The sequence below is a fragment of the Parambassis ranga genome, chromosome 20, assembly GCF_900634625.1.
Source record: "Parambassis ranga chromosome 20, fParRan2.1, whole genome shotgun sequence".
NCBI classification, from domain to species: Eukaryota; Metazoa; Chordata; class Actinopteri; family Ambassidae; genus Parambassis; species Parambassis ranga.
In genome coordinates, this window is record NC_041040.1 from 10,823,409 (window position 1) to 10,844,210 (window position 20,802).

General features: G+C 42.5%; 1 protein-coding gene across 13 annotated transcripts in view; it reads left to right on the forward strand.

The window, feature by feature from the left end:
• Positions 1 to 20,802, forward strand: part of kiaa1217 (KIAA1217 ortholog) — a 90,661-nt gene that overhangs the window by 28,769 nt on the left and 41,090 nt on the right. For 2 of the 13 annotated variants that reach the window (XM_028432883.1, XM_028432884.1), the window contains exon 1: positions 6,239 to 6,361. The exons of 10 other annotated variants lie outside the window; for them this stretch is intronic. The gene's annotated coding sequence lies outside the window, so the exon portion shown is untranslated. Of the gene's footprint in view, positions 1 to 4,191; positions 4,198 to 6,238; positions 6,362 to 8,300; positions 8,307 to 20,802 lie in introns of those variants that run through there. One more of the 13 variants, XM_028432889.1, reaches the window with a different exon arrangement.

A 20,802-nucleotide genomic window follows, 5' to 3' on the forward strand; every position in this document is an offset into this window, starting at 1 on the left:
ATTTTGCATGAGGAGGAAGTTACTCAGGACCAGGAGTGATGTTCTGTCTGTCTCCCACCTTGCCAGCATCAGAGATTCACTAAAATATTAAGGTGTATCGGAGAAGATCATGCATGCAGAGTTCCTAAGTGGCGATAGCTTCCACCTGTCCCTGCAGGGTGGCTGTTCTCAGAGATCACATGCTGGGCTGCTGGGCTTTGGTGGCAGTGCTGTAAATGTGGTGACAGACACTGCATTGCATTAGACCCTGCTCACACATCCCAAAACCTCAGGCCTGTATGAGGTTGATTCCAGCTGCTTGTGGGGGGTTCAAGCTCATCTTTTCATTTCCTGCAGCAGGAGGTGGCCCCATCCAGCAGTGGTCTTTCACCCTGCAGTCCCAGATTCCTGTCCCCCCTGTGGAACCGTTGCTTTATTTTAGTGACTTGACTAATGACCAATGTGGTTAGGAAATAAAAAAGCTGGTTAATGTTTGTGTTGTAGGGATACAGGACAAAGACGGCCTTTACATACATGCAATACACAGAAAACTGCAGTCATGAAAGACAGTCGGCACTGAAATGCCTACAAATACATGCTGCCTGTCATAAAATAAAGGAGTCGTGTCAGTGTGCAGGAAGCAGGATAAGGCTGGATTGTTGAGGCAGCTGTTATATTTCAATAGTGTCAAAGTAATAACTTAACTATTGACTGAGTCAGGTTCATTCAGAGCCTGATTAGAGCCGATCTCTGAACAGGGATGTTGTTTTGGCAGGATTTTTGCCTTTCACCTGGTTCTTTGTCTGTTCCTTTTTGCACAGCAGGGTTGTAACAGCCTGATTTTTAATAGATGTATGTAGCTGGAGATTGGCTCAGAAGGTCCAATCTTGGAGATCTGGTGCAGCAGATCCTGTTCTACATGAGACACCACTATCACAGTGATGGGGAAAAGGCTATAGGAGGTTGCTGATCTCTTCTTCTTACACCTCTAACTAGACATTAGTCTTAATCCAGCTTGGGGAAACATGTTGGAAAGACCTTGGTTTGAAGATGAAGATGCCGCATTTGCTTGTATTTTATTCATGGGATAAGGCGACTATAATAAAAGTATTATTTAGACTTCACTTTGTGACCATATGGAGCTGTGAATATGCTACAGATATTATGAGAAAGCTGTCAAAACTCATTTTTGCTCTTACTTCCCCCTCTCCTGTTCTCTTCATCCTCTCGAAGACAGAATATTAATTGTGATTGGGACCAAATGTTTCTCGGTGCTGCATTTTTCATAACACATTTGTTTGTTGTTGTGTGATCCCCTGAAATCCTTTGACAGGCAGACAGGGAGGGCGCTCTTATCAATGGGAAGTCAACAAGGGTATGCTAAGTTGCTGATTGAGGCCCACGGTTCACAGTGAGACAGCTGGCAGTTAATGTGATGCACAACCAGCAATCATCAATTATTCATTGTTGAAACATTTTTCCAGAGTACCAATAAAGTGTGCTTTTATCAGTAGGCTTATATCTTTAGGGCGGCTTTATCTCCCAATTCCTTGCAGACATGTTTTGCATATTAAATATTTGAAAACACAAGACGCAGCCCGCTATAAAACCTTTGCTTATAGTGAAAGCATATGTGTTTATTTTTCTCTTGATATGACAATAAACACCTGATAAATATTTTACTCTCATTATTCTTGCCCATTCAAAATGCATTTTTATTAAGACCAATAATTCTTGTCTTCCACCAGAAGGCACAAAAGTGCACTTATGGGCCAAACACAATTAAGCTAAATGGTTTTTATTACTCTATAAACCTAATTAGGCGTCACATTTCTATGACAACAAAAACATGTATTAACAGTTATTGTTTGCTGGGCTGCACTTTAAATGCTTTGAAAGTGTTACATAATAGAGAGAGAGTATGACAGCCAGAGGCTCAGAGGCAGTGATGGACTCTGTTTATGTCTCTCCATTTTCAGCTCTTCACCTCATTACAGACATGGGGTTACAGATGCACACTGCCTTTTCCTAATTGAAGACCTAGTGGCTCATGGGTATAGCAGTATGGTGAGAAAGTGGAGAACAAGAGGGCATTGACTCTCTTATCGTCAGCGTATTTATCTGAGAGAAGCTGACTGAGGGTGCAGTGCCCTGTGTCAGCTTCCCAATGCACATGGACCCTGCAACAGACAAAACAACATGCTGCGCTGCACTGACTGAACTCAGAGTTACATGTGAATTCACACAGTGTGATGTTTGAAACATCCCCTCTGTTTAGCATTAGCACGCTGACAACAACATGTTTCAAAACACCAGCATGTTTTTTGGCCTGTTAGGGTTATCGCACATAGAAACATATGACAGTGTTAAATGCCAGAGTTCTCTGTGTTCATCACAAAGTCACATTGTTATGACATAGGTTGTTGTTGTTGTTGATTTCACTGCTGGGTTCAGTTTTTTAAGTCACATTCCATGTCAGCTGTGAGCTTATAGCTTGTAGCTTTTAGTCTTTTGCCAAAATATTCGAGGATGTGTGTTGTAAAAGAGTAAATTGCTGAAATTCCAGCACACTCAAACAGATTTATGCAACAGCTACACTTCAGTGTTATGCATTGTTTGCACATTGTGTAATGTGTGAATTCCAACAGGGATCAAATGGAATTCAGCAGAGTGTGTATTAATAGGATGGTGAAGATGGCAGCCATAGAGGAGAGGACGTGTCCATTGTTTTATACTCAACTTTGAACACCACTGCTGCTGCACTTTACGACCTCCGTATTACAAGAGTAAATACAAAAAATAGAATTTGAGACATGCTGTGATTAAGGATGTTGGAGATAGACAATCCTCTGAAGCAGCATGGGGTATAAAACGAGCAAAGTGAACACATTTTCTCTGTATTGTATCTCCTTTTGTTCCCTCTGTAATACCATTCTTTAAGAACTGACAGCTTTACCCAAAGGCATCCTGGCACGAGCTGCCGATTGAAAGAAATGTCTTTGTGTTGCTGCGCTTTTGCTCTCTTAATGTTGTGCGTCAGTCCAGACTAGTCTTCACCACGAGTGACACCTTCACATTCTCTTTAGTATAATATGACCCACCCCATCTTTGATGATGCTGCCACTTTCATTCATTCCTGTGACTCGGTAGAAACTGAGTCATGTGACCTCTCTGACCCTCTGTTCCATGTTCACTGGGCGACGTCTCATTGTTCCTTCCCGTCACTGTTACAGAACGGGTCACGGGACAGTCAGGCTGCCCTCATAGTGTCACAGAGGCTTCTTCAGCCCGGCTCTGATCTCACACATCTCACTTCACATCCTTGTTACTTCAGGCTGTTATTAATTTATTTAGCAGGCTCAGATTGTGATGGGTTAAATACAGGCTGTAATACACAGGGCTGTGCATCTTCAGATAGATCAGTCAAAAAAAATCAGTAAGATTTTTCCTTGTGGTCTTATGCGATGGTGACTCAGAGTTCATACTCGCCCAGTGACTCCATTGTTGCCATCAGCCAAACTCCTCAGCCTCTCTGTGGAAGATTATTAAAGTGTCCTTAAACAGAGAGCCGCCGCTCATCAGGGCTTCAGATGATTTGAGGCTTAATATATATTGAAGGCAGCTTCGGTCCACAGGCTACAGTGGGATCTGGGTGGATGGCAGCTAAGCCCTTTGTTGCATTTTGTTTTTGGACTCTGTGAGTGTGAAGATGCCCTGCAAACCCAGAGCAAAAGATGAGCGCTAACAAGGCTCTGACTCTGATGCTGTGGGGGTTTGATGTGCAAATGACTCAGCAGCAGCATGTTCAGCTGTCAAACATACATCGTACAGTAGTTTTTTTAAGCATTATAAACACAGAAACCATTTATCCTGTCTGGCAACATTGGATCGAAGTGTAGGGGTCACATGAGAAACTCATCATATCTCATGATGTGACTCATCTTTTCCTTGCCTTTTCATTTTTTTAAGCAGTCTTTGAGATCATGAAGCCTGCATTGATGTTACTGAAAAGCAAACTGCCTGTCACTTCACTCCTTTTACTGATGTATTATACAAGCACAGGGGTGTTCAGCATCTTCTGAGCAGGCACACAGGTGGCTCATTCACCGGGTGACTGCAGGATCGTCTCCTCTGTGGCAGACTGGCACAGGCTGAGACAGCGAACTGAATAGCCCCAGGTGTAATCCTCACCTGCTCTCTCACTGTGAAATCCCAAATGTTTTGATTTATTTTGTCTCCTCTTTCCATTTGTTTGCATGTCTTTTCAGCAAAGGGAGGATTTAGCACTGAGGGATTAGTCAAAGCAGGTCCTGTTTGTAGTGTTCATGCAGGAAGAAAAGTGAGAAAGGCGCAGTTCCTCTTTCACATGACAGTGATACATTCATGAGCACATACAGCCACATACATACACACTCTCCTTCTTTATTATGTGATTAAAATAGTATAAAAAAATAGGTGAAGCACAAAACCTCCCTGTTGCCACACCTGAGCTGCAGAGAGAGTGACAGAGCACTTTTTATTTATTATGTCGCTGCGCTGCTGCTTTGAAGTTGTGTAGCTGAACCACCGTAGTTCTGTCCACAAACGTCTCTCAGTGCGTTTTTGTGTTTTTGTGCCCTGTGTGTAAAAAGCAGAGGGGTCTGTGAAGGAGAGCAGCACCCCCCGCTCCAACACATGGTGCCCAGACTAAACAACAAGATGAATGTTTCCTGAATTCAACTTGGCACAGAGGCACCCCAATCTGCCCATGTGGCTCAACTGACTGACTGAAAGGCTCGCATTCAGAGCGGAAGAAAGGAGAGGTTAGAGGAGAGAAACTCCAGAAAGTACAGTTGAATGGGAAGTCTGCTCATTTTCAGTCTGCAGGACACCACAGAAGCAGGCTGCTATCAGACAGTAATGTTTGACACCGTAAGGATCCATCATAGGATTCAGCTTTGACCTTGGCCAAATGTTTAGTAGTGGTGTGTGTGAGAGATTATTTTACTAGTTTCTATGTGCAGTTTCTTCCAATGACACACTTCAAAAGTGAGTTGATTGATTCAGTGCACATCTGCAGACAAATGTCATTTAAACTTGTTAATCTGTGTTGTCTGTCTCCTTTTTTTTAACATGTGGTCAAACCAGCATCAGAGCATGTTGTCAGTTGTGAGCATTTACACTTGGCTGGAATGTTTCTACTGGAGTTAGTGCTGAAAATACCCTTGAAATACCCATTTGACATGGGACTGAATGCTGATTCTACCTTATCCCGCTGTTAAAGAAAGGCAGATGTTTATGGTTGTTGTAATAAATTAGATTTTTTTTTCTTTTTTTGGAGCGTTTTATTTATTTTTTATTTTATTTATTTTTCTTATTTTCAGCGTTTTTTTTTAAGTATTACCATCTCTGAGTGTCTTTAAGTTAGTCTAAACATTTCCACAGCCCACATGGTGTTACCATTATGCGATGATGGACTTGCTAACAACACCAACAAAAGAGCAGTGTGCTGCTGTCAACCTGTCTCCTCCTTCACCGTCACCTTTCACCCCACTACTCTACACCCCCATATCACACCTCTACCTTCTACTTTTTACATTCAGCCAGAGCATTGGAAAGAGCTGGGACGTATGTGTCTGGGCGGCTTAGTGGAACAGTGAATTAGAGGCCGGGGCTTTGGGAGAAGGGGCTGAGGGTTTTGGCAGCCTATTGGAAAGGCGCCTTGTTGTGGAGACAGAGCTCTGAGGCTCTCTGGGGGCTACGATGGGCTGAGGCTCATTGCGGTTTGTAACAACAAGCTGTTGGATTTGGAAAGAAAGTTCCAGACACACCCCCCCGCCCCGACTCTAACTCAACACCGCTAACCGGCCCCCTCTTTTCCTCATGCCTGGATCTGTCTCAGTAAGACATTCAAGCAGGAAGCCCCCACCATATGTTTTTCTTCAGTCTACCAGCTCTCGTTCCCATCCTCCCTCCACCTTTCAGCTTGCAGTCCCCTCACACTTCTTCTTCTTCTTCTTCTTCTTCTTCTCCTGATTGAAGAGAGCCAGGCTCCACTTAGTGGCAGAGGTTAAAAAACCTTAAGTCAAGAGGGAACACACACACACACACACGTATACATGTGACAAGCCCCTGCCAAACAATGACTGTTGGCTGAGAGTGAGGAGGGGGCAGCGGTAGGTTCTTGGAAGGCCTGATTGGAGCATAAACAGCAGCCCAGGAAGTGCTGAAGTAAGAGAGAGAGAGAGAGAGAGAGAGAGAGGGAGGGGGACGCAGGGGAAGTGCAGATCTGCCAGGAGAGAGCAAAAAAGTTTTGGGACTGCAGCAGTGTGTTAGTTGTTGTCACTCCATCGAAAAAGACTTCATCAGGACGTACTGTATTACAGAGGGTCAGGAAGGAAGGGTGAGTAGCTGCAACTCATACAGGGACACTCGGTCTCACTCAGAAATGCATGGATGCTCAGACTCATCAGACTCATCACTGTCTTTTCCCTCAGTGGGTTCAAATTAATAATACAAATATCCTTGCATTGCCTAAGAAGTGGCCTTTTTTAATTTTAAGCTCTGCAGTGCCATTGAGTATAGAGTTTTTAACGTCTGTGCTGTTTGCTGATGGCTCCCCCCCTCCTGGCTTTCAGAGCTGCTTGTTTTGCATAGCTGTTCTTGTGGTGCCTTGAACTGCAGCCAGCCATTCAGTGTGTGAAGCAAAAAAAAAAAACATCTAATGTGTGTGTGGCTGTGTCTAATTAAGCTGATGGGGGGAGAGAAGAGCGGTGAGGGTCAGACCATGAGAGGGTGAAAAAACAGCATGGTCACTTTCATAAAACAACAACTATCCGTTACACTGAATGACTGAGATCTGACAGTGAAAGGACCTTTTCTTAACTTTTTTTTGGTATTGTTAAAGCAGCTAGTTGTGGTGGGAGATTTACAGTTTTGGCCATGTATGGTGCTGCTGGGTCTCAGGATCAAAGAGATTTCTATATTTTCCCACTGAGGTGATGCTGCATTCCTTCTCTCAAAGTGAAGATCAACGTCACTTTTAATTCATTGAGATCCATTAAAAGAGGCAGAGCAATAAACAAAACGGTGACCTCTTTTTGTGCTTTGCCTCTTAGTGCTCACTATTTGTCACTACCCTGCAAATAAAGTTGAATTTTACTGTCTCAACAAACCCATTTTCCTGTCTGGATCTCACCAGTGCTGCTGGAATTGCATGAACTTTTTCCACCGCTGAGTAGATTTGCATCTGGAAAAGGCTGGTCTGCCCAAGCTGCAGGCACATGGAAAAGTTAATATTACAGCTAGTTTGTGATATGAATCTCACTTACTGTCAGACCTGGTTTAAAAACAGCTATTTTTATGAGCATGGAAATCATTAAAATCTGGGTAAATCCATTAAAAAACAGCCAAAGCAACATCCTGTCAGAGTTAAAAGATAAATAAAAGTTTCCATTATCCTTTTTTACAACTCAGCGATGTTTTGTTGCGTCTCTTTTAGCAATGAGTATATCTGCTTCAGTCTTCCCTCGGGGAAGGAGGGTAAACAGGTTTGGACAGGAGCACCTCGTCAATAAGACAAATGAGCTTATGCCCTTGCACCCCTTCCCGAGCCCCCTGAACCTCATCCCTCATCTCTCGTTTCGCCTCTTTGACAGCGTTGCACTGTCTCAGCTTTGAAGGGGCATTGCTGATGTAGCAAGTTGTCAGTTGTCAGTTCTCACAAGACCAGAGGAAACCGTTATTAACTGTAAGGCAGTGCTTTTGGCTGCCAGTTTAATTCAGCCAAGCTATTTGTCTAAGTGCTAGCATATGAGGCACAGTGATTTTGGCAGTGTTTTTACAAGCAAAGGCTCACAGTAGCTCCTGACCATATGGCTCCATTTGTCTAAAATCATTAAGACATATTAAGGTTGGTATTAACCTGGTTCAACTAGTCTGTTGCATCAGTATCCAGACATAAAACATACTATCTGAAACCATGCAGAAGCAAGCAGCTAAGCAGGGACAGCTGATGCAAACCTGTGACTGTTGATAGATGCAAGGGAGCTGGGTGGAAACACACCTGGGCCAGTGGCATGTGGCCGAGTAGCATGGAGAGGAGGGGTGGGGGTGGGCGAGGGGCGAGGGGGAGAGGCCTGACCAGGTGTTCCTTCAGCAAGCTGTCTGCACTGTCATCCCTTCTCTGTGGCCTGAGCCAACACGCGCCACGTCTCATTGAGCTTCAAGGCTTGATCAAACCTCATTATACAGCTTTTATTTATAGCCCCTATAGTTGTCTGAGTTATGGATATGATAAAACATACCCAAAAAAAGAAAGGCAAACAAAGAGGAAGATGAAGTTCAGAGTTATTTTATACCTTTTTATGTTATGGCTGATGATGATGGATGATATCCAGCAAATCAAATTTGTGGTTTTGAGGTCAATGATAAACTCAAAAAAGTTTTTTGTTTGCCATTTTCTTTGCCATGCTATAGGTTGCACTGACTATCAGATAGCTGAGCTGTTGCCACGGTAACAAGACCAAACCAGAGTGAAAAATAGCGTGACAAAGTGAAGTATAAAGTAAAGCATAAGTGAAAATGAAAGTTAAATTTTAGTAATCTGGAATATTCTAATCCATCTATATAACTAGCCTCACCTTCAGTGTGTCCTTGTAGGAGGTTTGGGATTTCTCCTTAAGTGAGACTTGTATCACATGTTAAGACACCTGGATATTAATGTGGACACTTAAAAACAAATATCACATATGCAATGCTTGTAACCTTACTTTGTCTTTGTCATTTCCAATCAAACACATGGGAAAATGTTCTTTCCTAAATCAAGATAATCTCAGCTGATTCCTGGTATTAAGGTCTCTGTTTAAAAAAGAGAGACTCCTTATTTAAACTTGGACATTTTTATGTTCAATACGGTCTAAGATTTTGCCTGAAGCGACCCATATTCTCAATTAGCGTCAATTAAAAGATCTGGTTCTCTAGAAAGATTGTGGGCAGCTTAGACCAGAAGCTGTCCTTGTGGCCAAAACAACTCCAGTCTAATAGAGGTGGGAATTATAGCAAGGTATAATCATCTGAAATCTCCATCATGTTAATTGACTTCTACATCTCATAGAGGGACCTCATTGTGTGCTAAATAATCTTTAGTGGAACGGTTGATGGCGCTCTTTGAAAACCTCTTATTTCTGCATCAGAGGTAAGACAGTATGGAACACCTTATCTTTCCACTCAGAGGAGAAGTCACTTTTTCTTCTGGATGAAAGTGAACTCTGTCAGCTGATGGCTTGTGAGGAGAAATGTGGCAGACCAGCAGAAAAATGATTTAATAAGGCAGTGATTAGTAGCTCAAACTAATAATAATTCATCAGTGTCAGTCGTCTCAGTTTTTCCTTTTTATTCCTCCCACTCTCTTTTTATTTGATATTTCTAATTGGTCTGAATTTAACTTAATGACTTTTTATTCTACTAGAAAGGCATGAGATGCTCAGAGTTAAACCGCAAATAAAGATCTTGAGAAAGAATTGGAGGCCCTTTTCTTAGTGTTTTATTGTTTATTCTTGTGGGAAGTGGTGGAGGCTTATGTTAGACAGTCACTGCTGTAAGCTTTGTGGTGACATGCAAACAGGAAAATCATGTTTTCATGATGGGTGCTGGTGGAGTCGATGTAGAAACTGCAGAGACATAAAACTAATATTTTATTTTTATTTACATGTAAGTAAATCAGATGAAGAAACTCACATGACAGAGAGGCACACAAAGATTTCACTCATCACTCCCTGTTGACATTTATAAGCTCCACGTAATAAATTGACTCCACCTATTTGGTCGAATGTTTGTTTGACCATCTCCTCCTTGTCTGAAAACAATGAGACGGGGGAGACAGAGGAGGGAGACACGGTCACTGACAGTCACTGGTAGCCTCCCCAGCTTCTTTCTCCCAGTGTAAACACCTCCGCCTTTCCCATCCATCCACTCCGCCAGGCATTCAGCTTGACGTGGTGCCTCCCACCACACATGACAACATAGCAAGCCTGTTTTTGTCCAGACACGGACATGCTTTGTGTGCACATGAACAAGCAGTGTATGTTTTTCTCTATCTTCAGTTTCCGGACTGTCTGCGAATTAACCTTGAGGCAGAATTAGACAGGACTGTCAGAAAAGATGAAATGGTAACAAGTCCGTGGATAATTATATTTTGGATCTAATTGACAACCTACAAATGCCCTTACATGTCAGGCTGTTAAACTGCTTGATTACATCATTCTGGCTCTTTGTAAGCACTTGAGGTTTTCTGTCCCCATAAAGCACTAATTAAGAAAAGTCAGTATTTGAGTATTAAAGCTGCCTAATCCCAGTAAATATGGATGAGATTTCTGTCCCCTGCCCTGTTTAACAACCTGCTGTGTCTTGCCGTTGTCCCTCAGATGTTGGCTTTTTTTAATGTTTCTTATCGACCGAATTGACTTCTGGCTAATGAGTCATTATCATGCTGTGGTTTCATAATTACCCCGCAGCCTGGAGAAAGTCGGCACACTGTGCATGGGTGAGATTACGAAGCTCCAATCTCTGAAAATATTCTGCAAAGCCTGTGACACGCAGGATGTTTTTGTTAAGCTGGGATATTCTAGGAAGAGTGGCGAACTGAGCTCTGGAGCTGGAAGTTTTTGAGGAAACCTGTCCTGTATCTCTGCACGGTCTGTTTGGAGAGCTCCTTCCTGCTCTGACTGATAAATAGACAGGACAATGTAAATACTGGAAAGAGGCCCAGCAGAGCAGTTTAATTTAAGGTGTCAAATAAGTGGAGGCTAAAAGCAGTGACAGGTGCACAGAGAGAGCTGCTATTTTTGTACAGTGTACAGCACCGCATCAAGCCCATACACTCTGAGGACATTATTGAGGTAGTATAAGGATTATACAAATGTGACACTTTTTAATCCATGTTGCAGGTGAGGACAGGACAGGACACTTTAGTGTGTATGGCACCGTCAATAGTCTGTCAATTGGACAACTTAGACACAGGTCAGCCTTAGTAACAAGGTTTTAACCTCTGGTCCTCCTTTTGCCATTTGTAAAAGCAGACCTCATCAGGAAAATGTAACATGAGGTCAAAATTTCAGTTCTTGAAAACATAACGTAAGCGTAATTCCAAAAATGGCAACTTTGCACAAGTGGTTTTCCTTGTAAAATACATTTGTATTTTTTAAGATGATCTTTAACTGACCTATTACCTGTTTTAATGCCTAACCAACACTTTTTTTATGCCAAGCTGCAAATAAAAATGACGGCAGGCAAAAATGACACTTGTGAAAACAAAACAGCTGGTGGTGTTGGGGGACTCGAACCTCAGACTGAGAGAAAGTTCACCACTTTGGATATCTGTCCACCGTCTACTACCCACCCCTTTTTGTGGATTTATTGGTAATACGTTCATATGTTCTGTTAGCAGACGCACAACCAATCACGCTAGCTATATTTTCCACTTTAGCATAAATATGAATAACATAAATAATGTAAGAAAGAGTTTATGAAAGGCTGTGCTGGAAGATCTATGTACCTAATAATACCATATAAGAAGATCCTCTACACCACCTTTCTGTCTTTACAATGAAAAACACATTGTCACAAAGCCAATAGTTTGGCTGTAGGCAATGTTCTTTATTTTTCTGAACCACCAAAAGACCAACACCAACCACAATCAATCTTCAGTTCAATAGTTTCCAACTTACTCAGCCTGTCTGTGGCTCTCAGCCTCAAAACCCATTCATTCCTGCTGAAGACATAAATCTAAAAAAAATAAAAGGCTAAAACATTTCTTTACACAGATGGGGGCGTACGTCTCTTTGAATAAAAACATTTTCCTCCAGGTCTCCTGGCCCACATTGTGCCAGTTATTTCACCCCAGGCTCCCCCCAGAGTAATGAAAGCCGTCTTGTAAAACCTGACATTTTTTATGTTGGAGTATTTCACCTTTCTGCTTTACCTCAGCCCTCTATGTGTTTTATAGTATTTATAATGTCAATTTTTTTCCATTTTAGTAATATTAAACACTGAAAACCATGAAAGGCCTCAGGTATCTTTCCATTTGTTCAGCACTAATCTGCTTTCATTTTTTAGCAGCTTCACAACTGTATATTTTATAGCTCATCTTTACAGATAATATCTATATTATGGGGCAGTTATAAAGTTTACCACTCTGTAATTACATTTCCCTTGAAAACTTACATAACTAGTAATTCTTGGATTTTCCATCCCTCCTAGATCGCAATCTGCTTTTAACTTAAAATTCAAGGCCACAGAACATTCTGAAACACATTTGCAGGAAGACAGCCTCATGTTGTCACACATACCGGTCCTGCACAGCTCCCTCCCTTGTGCCTTTTATCACCTTTTTTTAGCACTTTGTTTCGAAGTTTCCTTCCTCACAGGTTTTCCTTTCACAGGAGTGTGTATCCTTCCCCAACAGCAGCACAACAATACCCTGCTTCATTTCTGCTCCCTGAGATCTGAGACCGCTGGAGCCAATAGGCTGCTAGGCACATGCTAAAGCTATTAGGCAGTGGATGATGGTGGTTAGCCACAGAGGCATCACAAAATAACCATCTCACTACGTACATAATGAAGCCGAGGGAAGAAATGTGGGTTCTGCATGTGTGCGCACGTGCATCTGTGTTGCTGCTGTCCTACAAGTAGATATCTCTCAAAATGGGCCTTAATCGCATATTAAGACATTGATTCCCGGTTAACTAGTATCTGCTCAGTCTGTCAGCCGTGTTTGAGAGCTTTTATTATTAGACACGTCTCATTTGGTCTCTGAAAGCTCAGCTCAGACAGTTTGATGGAGGACTCTCTCTGGAGTTGGAGAATGACTTAATTACAGTCACGATCTTAGTTGGAATTTACTGGGAGTGCATCCATAATGCATGTCTTACTTGGTATCAGTGGACCCCAATTAGAGCCAACCAGTAATCATGAGATGAAGTTAAGTTTCTCTGCAGATGTGCAGCAAGGATTTATGTGCAACTTTGGAAAAGCAGTGCTGCAACAGGAGGATGGGTTTGAAGTGTAGTGTCACATTTTATAACAAACAAGCAAAGCACATGCTTCACTGAGAAGTATTTAGCTTCTAAACACTACTCTGATCCCTGGATCATTTTCTTACACTCTATGTAAGCTTATGCCTGTTGCCTGTAGGCAGCAGGCTGCAGACATGCATAACATGCACCGGTTACATTCAGCACATAAGATTAAATCAGGCCCTTAGATTGTTTTTCTGCTGCTTTGAGCTTCGTTGTTATGTTTTTGAAAACTCAGAGCCCCAGATGGATCTATGTCACCAGGAGAGGATCTCCAATATATTCTCTTTGGACTATTATCCAATACAGTTTCTATGGAGCAGCTGACAGCTGCATACTTCACTCTTGATGACAGCACTTGTTGTGAGTCGTGCTTCCCTGATTTCCAGCTTCAGGAGAGTTTTTTTTTTCCTTCCTCCAACCATGCAGAATGTGTCTAGACGATAGGAAAGGCATACAAAAAAGTGTTGCCTTTTAAGGGTCTTTACTGCATTGCAGTTGGTGGCGAACGGCTCTGCAGCATGTACAGTATCGTTTCCGTGGGGGTTATGTGTTACACAGTGTGTCCCAGTAAGCTGGATTCTGTGCTGCTTTGATCAGGGTAGAGTCCCCTCACTAATCCGCTTGAGCTCTGGATGTTAGCCCAGGACACATACACTCACACACACACACCCTCACAAATTGTGATTAAAAAACAGATGTGACGGCCTGTATCCATAAGGATGAAATAAATCAGATGGGAACAGAGTGACATCAGATGGTTGACTACACATTGCGTGTCGCTTTTTGACTTGTGTCTGAATTGAAAGTAACCTCATTACATTAAGTGCACAGAATAGTCCCTTGCTCTTTATCCAGAGCAGTCATAAGTAGATTTTAATGACGTAATGCTCATGTCTTTACTCACACCCTGTGGGAAAACAGCCGTTACGATCTCTGATCCATATTTTAATTACAGCTGCAGGACACAGACGGGATTAAGCCATCTAAATACTTGTCGTTTCTCCTTGTCTTTTTTGCAGCCATGTAAAAGCTCATAATAGCTCTTGGCTTAACTGTGAATCTTTGTGTTTGATTGCTAATAAACAGGTGGATACAGCTGATGAGCTGACAGGGTGTAATGAAATGATGGAAAGAGGAGGGAGAAATAAGAAATAGGAGGAGAGCAAGCACAGGAAGAAAAAAAAGGAGGGGGGGTGCTACTCGAGTGTTTGCTATGGCCCTCCCTGCATTACATCACTGAGATGCTTCGGCACTGATGACATCGTCGGGTAGGGAAGGGGGATTGGCCCTGGGGATGATGTCATTAATAACCAATCAGAAGACTTGGGGGCCTGTGTGGTCTGGCCAGCTCCTGAGGCTGAAATACAAGGATCTCTGAAAATGTCTTTTCTTCATGGAGCCATGGTGTCTTGTGCACTTTTTCCTGAGGTTATTTTTAGACTGGTGTTAACAATAATTTACATCAGAGCTGGTTTCTGGCACTGCCACAGAGCAAATGGTGGGTCTGAGGCAGCTGATTCTGCTAAAGGGGTTAGGGGTGTGCAAATATAGCCATAAAGGAATTAGCATAACGAACTTAAAAGCACAGAAAGGACCTGCTTTGTGTTCCAGGATAAAGTATTGTACTGTTGTTTTGGACAGACCACACAGTGCTGACCGCCCATTTCATGCCAATGAGGTATTTGGCTTTAGGTATTAGGATGCAGAGTGACCATTCTCATGCCTTTGCAAAGCTGACATATACATTGGCATAGCCCCAATGCACAAAGCCAACCAGTCAAGTCACATAGATTCTAAAAATCATCAATCATAGACACAAGTGTAGTTCTTCACCTGGCTAATTGCAGCTTCTTCAAGTACAATTAGCTCATTGTGCTGCAAATAAGAGGTGTTAGGAAATTTAATTCAATATAGCAGCAAATTAGGTTAAAATGCTTCACTGTTGGGGAAAACTGATTAGAGCACAGTAGCATTAGGAGACTGTGATGTGAGGTAACTGAGTAATGTAGTAATATCAGTCACACTGTGTACACTTAGAAACTCCCATGACCTGATCCCCTCCTTCTCTATTATGGTCCAATTGTGGTCAAACTATTAAACTTAGCAGGCGCCCTCACTTTTCTCCCCCTCTGCTATGGGAAAGCTGCAACATTTCCACACGACAATAAAGCTTGTGTTTCTTCTCTTTACTCCCCACAACCTACACTTGTGATCAATAAAAATGTTCTTTTTTCAGTGGTGACAAATGTTCACATACACATCATTATATTTTTGTGTTTTAGACAGGTATATATTAAGGTTTTCCATCATATTGAGGGGAAAAATACACACTTTATGCATCCAAGCATTCTCTCCCACCCTCTGAATAGGTTTGGCCAAGCTGGTCCACATTCACCAGCCCTTCCAGTCGTTGCCCCTTCTGCTCCATAGAGCTTGGATACAGTCCACCCACTGACTGACTCACATATATATCTATACAGGAGCACACAGCTCTAACAACACACAACACATGGACAGCACACAGCAGGTTTCACAGATAAAGACTGGGACAGAGGCACTAGTGTTCTCAGGATCTCAGAGTGCACCCCCCCCTCTTAACACAGGGCCTATTTCATATCCCACCACCACCTGCATCACTTATCAGCTCCAGCAGCACTCACCTCTGCAAAGCAGAGCCTCATGCAGCCACTCAGCTTCATCAGATGAAGATGCTTCGTTTTTTTTTTGTCACATTATACGTGTGTTTTGAGCTGCAGTGAATCTTTTGTGTGACAGATGGTGATTTTATTTTAATTAATACAAGTTCATTTCATTCTTGAGTTGTTGGTTCGTAATAACCTTTAAAGTTAACACCGGCTATGCTGTGCTGGCATGCAAAGAGAAAAAGGGGGAGAGAGGAAGAGATACGCAGTGCAGAGGGGAAAGTGAGGAACACATGATTGACTGGCTGGCAAAGTCCAGGTCCTAAGCTGCTTATCGCTATGAAGAGAGTCAATTGCAGCGCAATCACTTTTTAATAAACTTGTGAGAGAGCTGGCATATTTAAATGGAAGCCGTGTGCAGGTTTAATGCATAGTTAACTCGATGCAGCAAAGAGGAATAAAGTTGCCTTCATTTCCTGAGGACATTGTTGCTGTCTTGACCCTCCTTACAAATCTGTCACCAGTCCATCTAATTATCACAAGCCTGTGTCTTCAGTGAGCTATATCGTGTATTTATTGTACTGCACGTGCTGGTGCCTGTGTGTGTGTTTTGTATGCTAATGTTGTAAGTGCATTTTCTGCTGTGTGCACTTGTTTTGAATGTGTTGAACAGACAGAACTTGTCATAACAAACAACAGAGAGTTTGACTTTTTTGCACTTGGTGCAGTTCTTGTTGTAAAACTCCACAGTCTGAAGTCGGCAGATCTGAAGTGTGACGGAGATGAGCAGAGAGATGGCGTCTCTCCTCATCAGGAAAAAAATTAGTATGTAGTATTTTGTAGTAATCCTATGCAGCTACAGACTTCAGCTAGAGAAAGAGAGATGTTGTTTCAGTTTTATAGCCAGATGGGAGGTTGTCTTTTTCAGTATTTTCATTTCTCTTACCGGCACAGCAAATTGCTGTGCAAGTCAAAAAACATAAATCTGATATCAAATCTGCACTACCACTTTTCAAAAGATACCCAGCTGTAGTCATACTTGGTCGGGTGTTGAATAGATGAGTCAGTCTCACCGGTGATTGAATTAACTGCAGTGAAGTGTTTTCTATCCCGGTGCACTCTTACCCTGAGACAGAGTTTGTACCGGAGATCACAGGTGCACTGGAGGTTGCAGTGGTCAGACTTCTTTAATGCAAAGGTGAGATCCCTCTACTTTGTCTCCCTCCTCGGTGAATGACGCCCTCCACCACCACCACCCCTGAAGACGCCAGCAGCCTCACTGCTGGCTCAGACACTGTTGTCACGGGAGACCAGCAGACATCTGAGCCCGAGGCTAGGTTAACATGCACCTACCCTGGCCACAAGTTAATGAAGTGTACACACTGCTGGGGTTTACTGGCAAACACATGTGCGCAGACTCACTCACGCTCACTAACAAACACACCAGGTCATTAAGCAGCACTTAGTGTCTTAGTTAATAAATACCAGGGGGAGAAATATTGCGGAGCCTATTTCCTTGTGCATGGTTGAGAAGTTACACAAACACTATCTTTGGCTCATTTTACTTATCGCACACACAACAGACACACACTGTAATTCCCTCCTGATTGTTTCACAACATGACTGGAGCATGTTCAACAGCACCCCCTGGTGTGGGGAAAATGCAGGGTAGTGTAGAGAGAGGGAGAGAGAGCAGGCATGGAGCTGTTTGTTGCTTCAGATTGATTTGACACTGATGTGTGTCAGAAAGCGAGCAGTGGATTGAGACAGTGTTTGTGCTGATGAATAGAGCAGGCCAATAAACACAGCTGTTTGTTTGAGCTGTCCTCTGGCTGTCTTAGGGGGAAGTATCAGAACTAACAGGCCCGGCTCTGCCAGTGGCTCGTCTCTTTGCTCCTGCCTCTTTTGCTTTGTTGGTCAAACAGGGAGAGCGGAATGACTGATTTGCTTTGAAGGCTGTGATTATTACACAGACTGTGTTAAACTTTATTGAGTCCATCTAATAGGAAGGATATTAACTTTGCACTTCAGTTAAAGATCTACAAGTCTCACCCACTCCCCCCACTTGGAGGCAATAAGCAGTAAATTTAATTTGCATTGCTCCATTGGGTCCAGCTACAGTGAACTCGGATGTGCTGTGCATCTCCTGCATAATAAATATGTATTTAACTATTACTTTTTCCAATGTTAAGCTGTCAGATTCTCTTCCCATAGCTGTTTTGATACCACATCCACTCAACCCTACCGCACAGCTACTCTTCTAAGTGCTGACACCACCCACACACACACACACACCAGACCACATGTCTGTAACTCATATCTTTTGGCTGACTGCCTGTCAGGTTGGCAGCCTTGTCTGTTTATATGGCCTCAGTGAAGCAGAAAGTCTGGAGAGGCCAGTGCATCTGACTACACAGATATTGTATCTATACACACGTGTGTCTGTGTAAAAAAAAAAAAAAAGTGAATTGCAATCAGTGTACAGAACAGGTCTGGGTGCTTGAATTTGAATGGAGACAGATGTTGTGGTGGTCTTAGCTAACAGGGCGAGGACCGGTGGTCATTACTGGCAGCACAGCAGCTGGGAGATGCCTCATTAGCCAAAAGATAGTATGAGAAATACATATAGGAGGGAGAGACAAAGAAAAAAGGCAAAAATACAGAAAAAAAAATATTTTTTTAGGAGTTCAAAGAGAGAAATCTGACATCTGAATCCTAGTTTCTTGTACCAGGCCTCTAATGAGATTTCATTTGTCATAATTCATATGTAGTGTTTATTTTATTCATGATGATCTGGACAGCTGAGCATTTTAATGGGAAGGATAGCCAGAGTGGAGATGTTCGTGGTGCACTGTTTACTGTATAGTACAATATCTCAGCACCACTATTAGTGAGTGCTCCCACAGCACACAGAGACACTGACGCGTCAACAGGTCACACACAAAGGCAGACAAAGAAGCACTCTTGTCAAATGATGTGAAAACTCAAAGCCGTATTGAATTAATAAAAAGATTGACCTGAAACATCTCACATCAAAACAAAGCCCCACTCATCCACAGAAACTGAAGAGGTAAGGGGTCACCTTATTAACAAAGACCCCTCTGATTGGTGGGTGGGTTTTATATGTTATCTTTGTCAGTGAGCCTCAGGCCAAGCGGTAAAAGTCCTCGTAGTGAAAAGGATCTATTCTCCTCTTTCTGCCTGTCAGGAATCTTGGACATGTCCCCAAAATATGTTGAAATGTCTTAAAAACTACCCTTGTTATGACTTTGAGTTAAACAAAGAGTGCAACAGATACTCGGATAGGAAGTCAGATAAGCCCCACATGTGAGTATCAGTACATGAATGTCTGTGTTTGTTGTGTGTGAGCTTGAAAATGTGGCAGAACTGCATTACAAGAGTTTTTTTTTTTTTTGTCGCCTGTGTCGCTTACCTCAACAGGAAGGGCTTATCTATCACATCAGCAATCAGCGAGATTTCCCTCTTGAAACTAGCTCCTCTTTTCTCCTGCAGACTTTGAGCAGGTCACCTCCATAGACACTCACATTAGCCCGTTTTTTTGCAGCAGCTTGGCAGTGTTGGTGTGCCGCATTGGCCGTGGGCGGAAGACAGTAATGTGATAAGTTGAAGGGCATGGAATCAGGTGGTCTGAGAGAAAAAAGGAGGACTGGTAGAAAAAAAAACAAAGGTTCTTTAGTCAGAGGATGGAAGCGGATATGTCCAGAGTTTTTACAAGTTTTTAGTTTTGAGGGATAAAATGCAGCTTTTATCAAAACAAATGAAATATTTGACTCAACCACTTCATTTCATAACATTTCTTTAAGAATATCAGCTGTTTCAGTGCTAAGAATGTTCTGCCTCTTTGTTTCTGTTCTAACCTGAAAAGACCTGAAAGGATTAGACAAATCAGTCTGCTGACTGGTCAGGCAAAACAAGGGCTGCGTTCCAATGTCCATATTCTACTTTAAGAACTGACGTCACATGCATGCATACAGTATGCACACACCACATCATGGCATCTTGAACTTTGACGCTCTTGCTCACACATTTTATAGTGTTGTAAATAAAGTAGTGGGTGATACAATTTCAATTTTTGCTGGTATTACTCTATAATGTTTTCCTATACATGCAGCTCAGTCATGCGATGTATCCAGAAAAGAATGCATACAATGAAATGTAGTTGGATGTAGTAGAACATTCTGGTACTTTTGGCGTACTGCATCTGTCATGTGTAAGGACATGAAGTTTAGTATAGAGTAATTAGACGCTGATCTTTGTAGTGGGGACGTAAGGACTTCCAACAAAGGTTCCAACTCCTCAGGAAAAGGTCCAGCTAAGGAGATGCAGCCTAAGAGTTTGCAATAATGCTGGCAACTTTGTGAGAATTGATGCCCTGGAGGCCATAGAAATCCATACAGCTGGAGAGGTCTCACACACCAGTCAACCAAAGTGACCGAACACTGTAACATTTTCACCCCTTTCCTCTAGCATGGTTAAAACTCTGAAAGTAGGTCACAATCATTTTGCCCCACAGGCAGCTTTTCTTTTTCACTTTAAGTCTGTAATAGGCTAAATGACTTGTTAAAATGGATATTATTGCTGCATTAGAAGCTTGATTTATTCTAATCATATTTAAATTAAGTCCTTTATGAACATCTCGGCTCGGTTCCACATGAACGGATCATCTGATATTCCAGCTCTGATAGCTTGTACATAATAAAAATACTGAGGAAAGCGGACCGGTGCTGTTGTGTGTATCACTGTTCATAGCTTCGGGATATTGCTGTGTGAGCCCTGCTTTTATTGCACACAACAGGGCTTTGTATCTAACTGCATAGTTATGGGACAGTAATAGTAGGGGAGAGTGGGAGTGTGCACACACAGGGATGCATTCCTCCATAAATAAGGGACGGCCAGAAAGTAACTGCAAACAGCAGGAAGCCTCTCGCTCCTTGTAAGACCTGGTGTTCATGGGCAAGTGCTTCATGATGTCCTTTAACTGAGAACCTCATAATTTACTATAGGCTGGCATCTGTGAAAGAGAGAGTGACATTCTTGAGACACAATTCAGCTTCACATCCAATGGAAGCAGGTCATTTTTGGGGGCCTGGAATGCTGACAGTAAA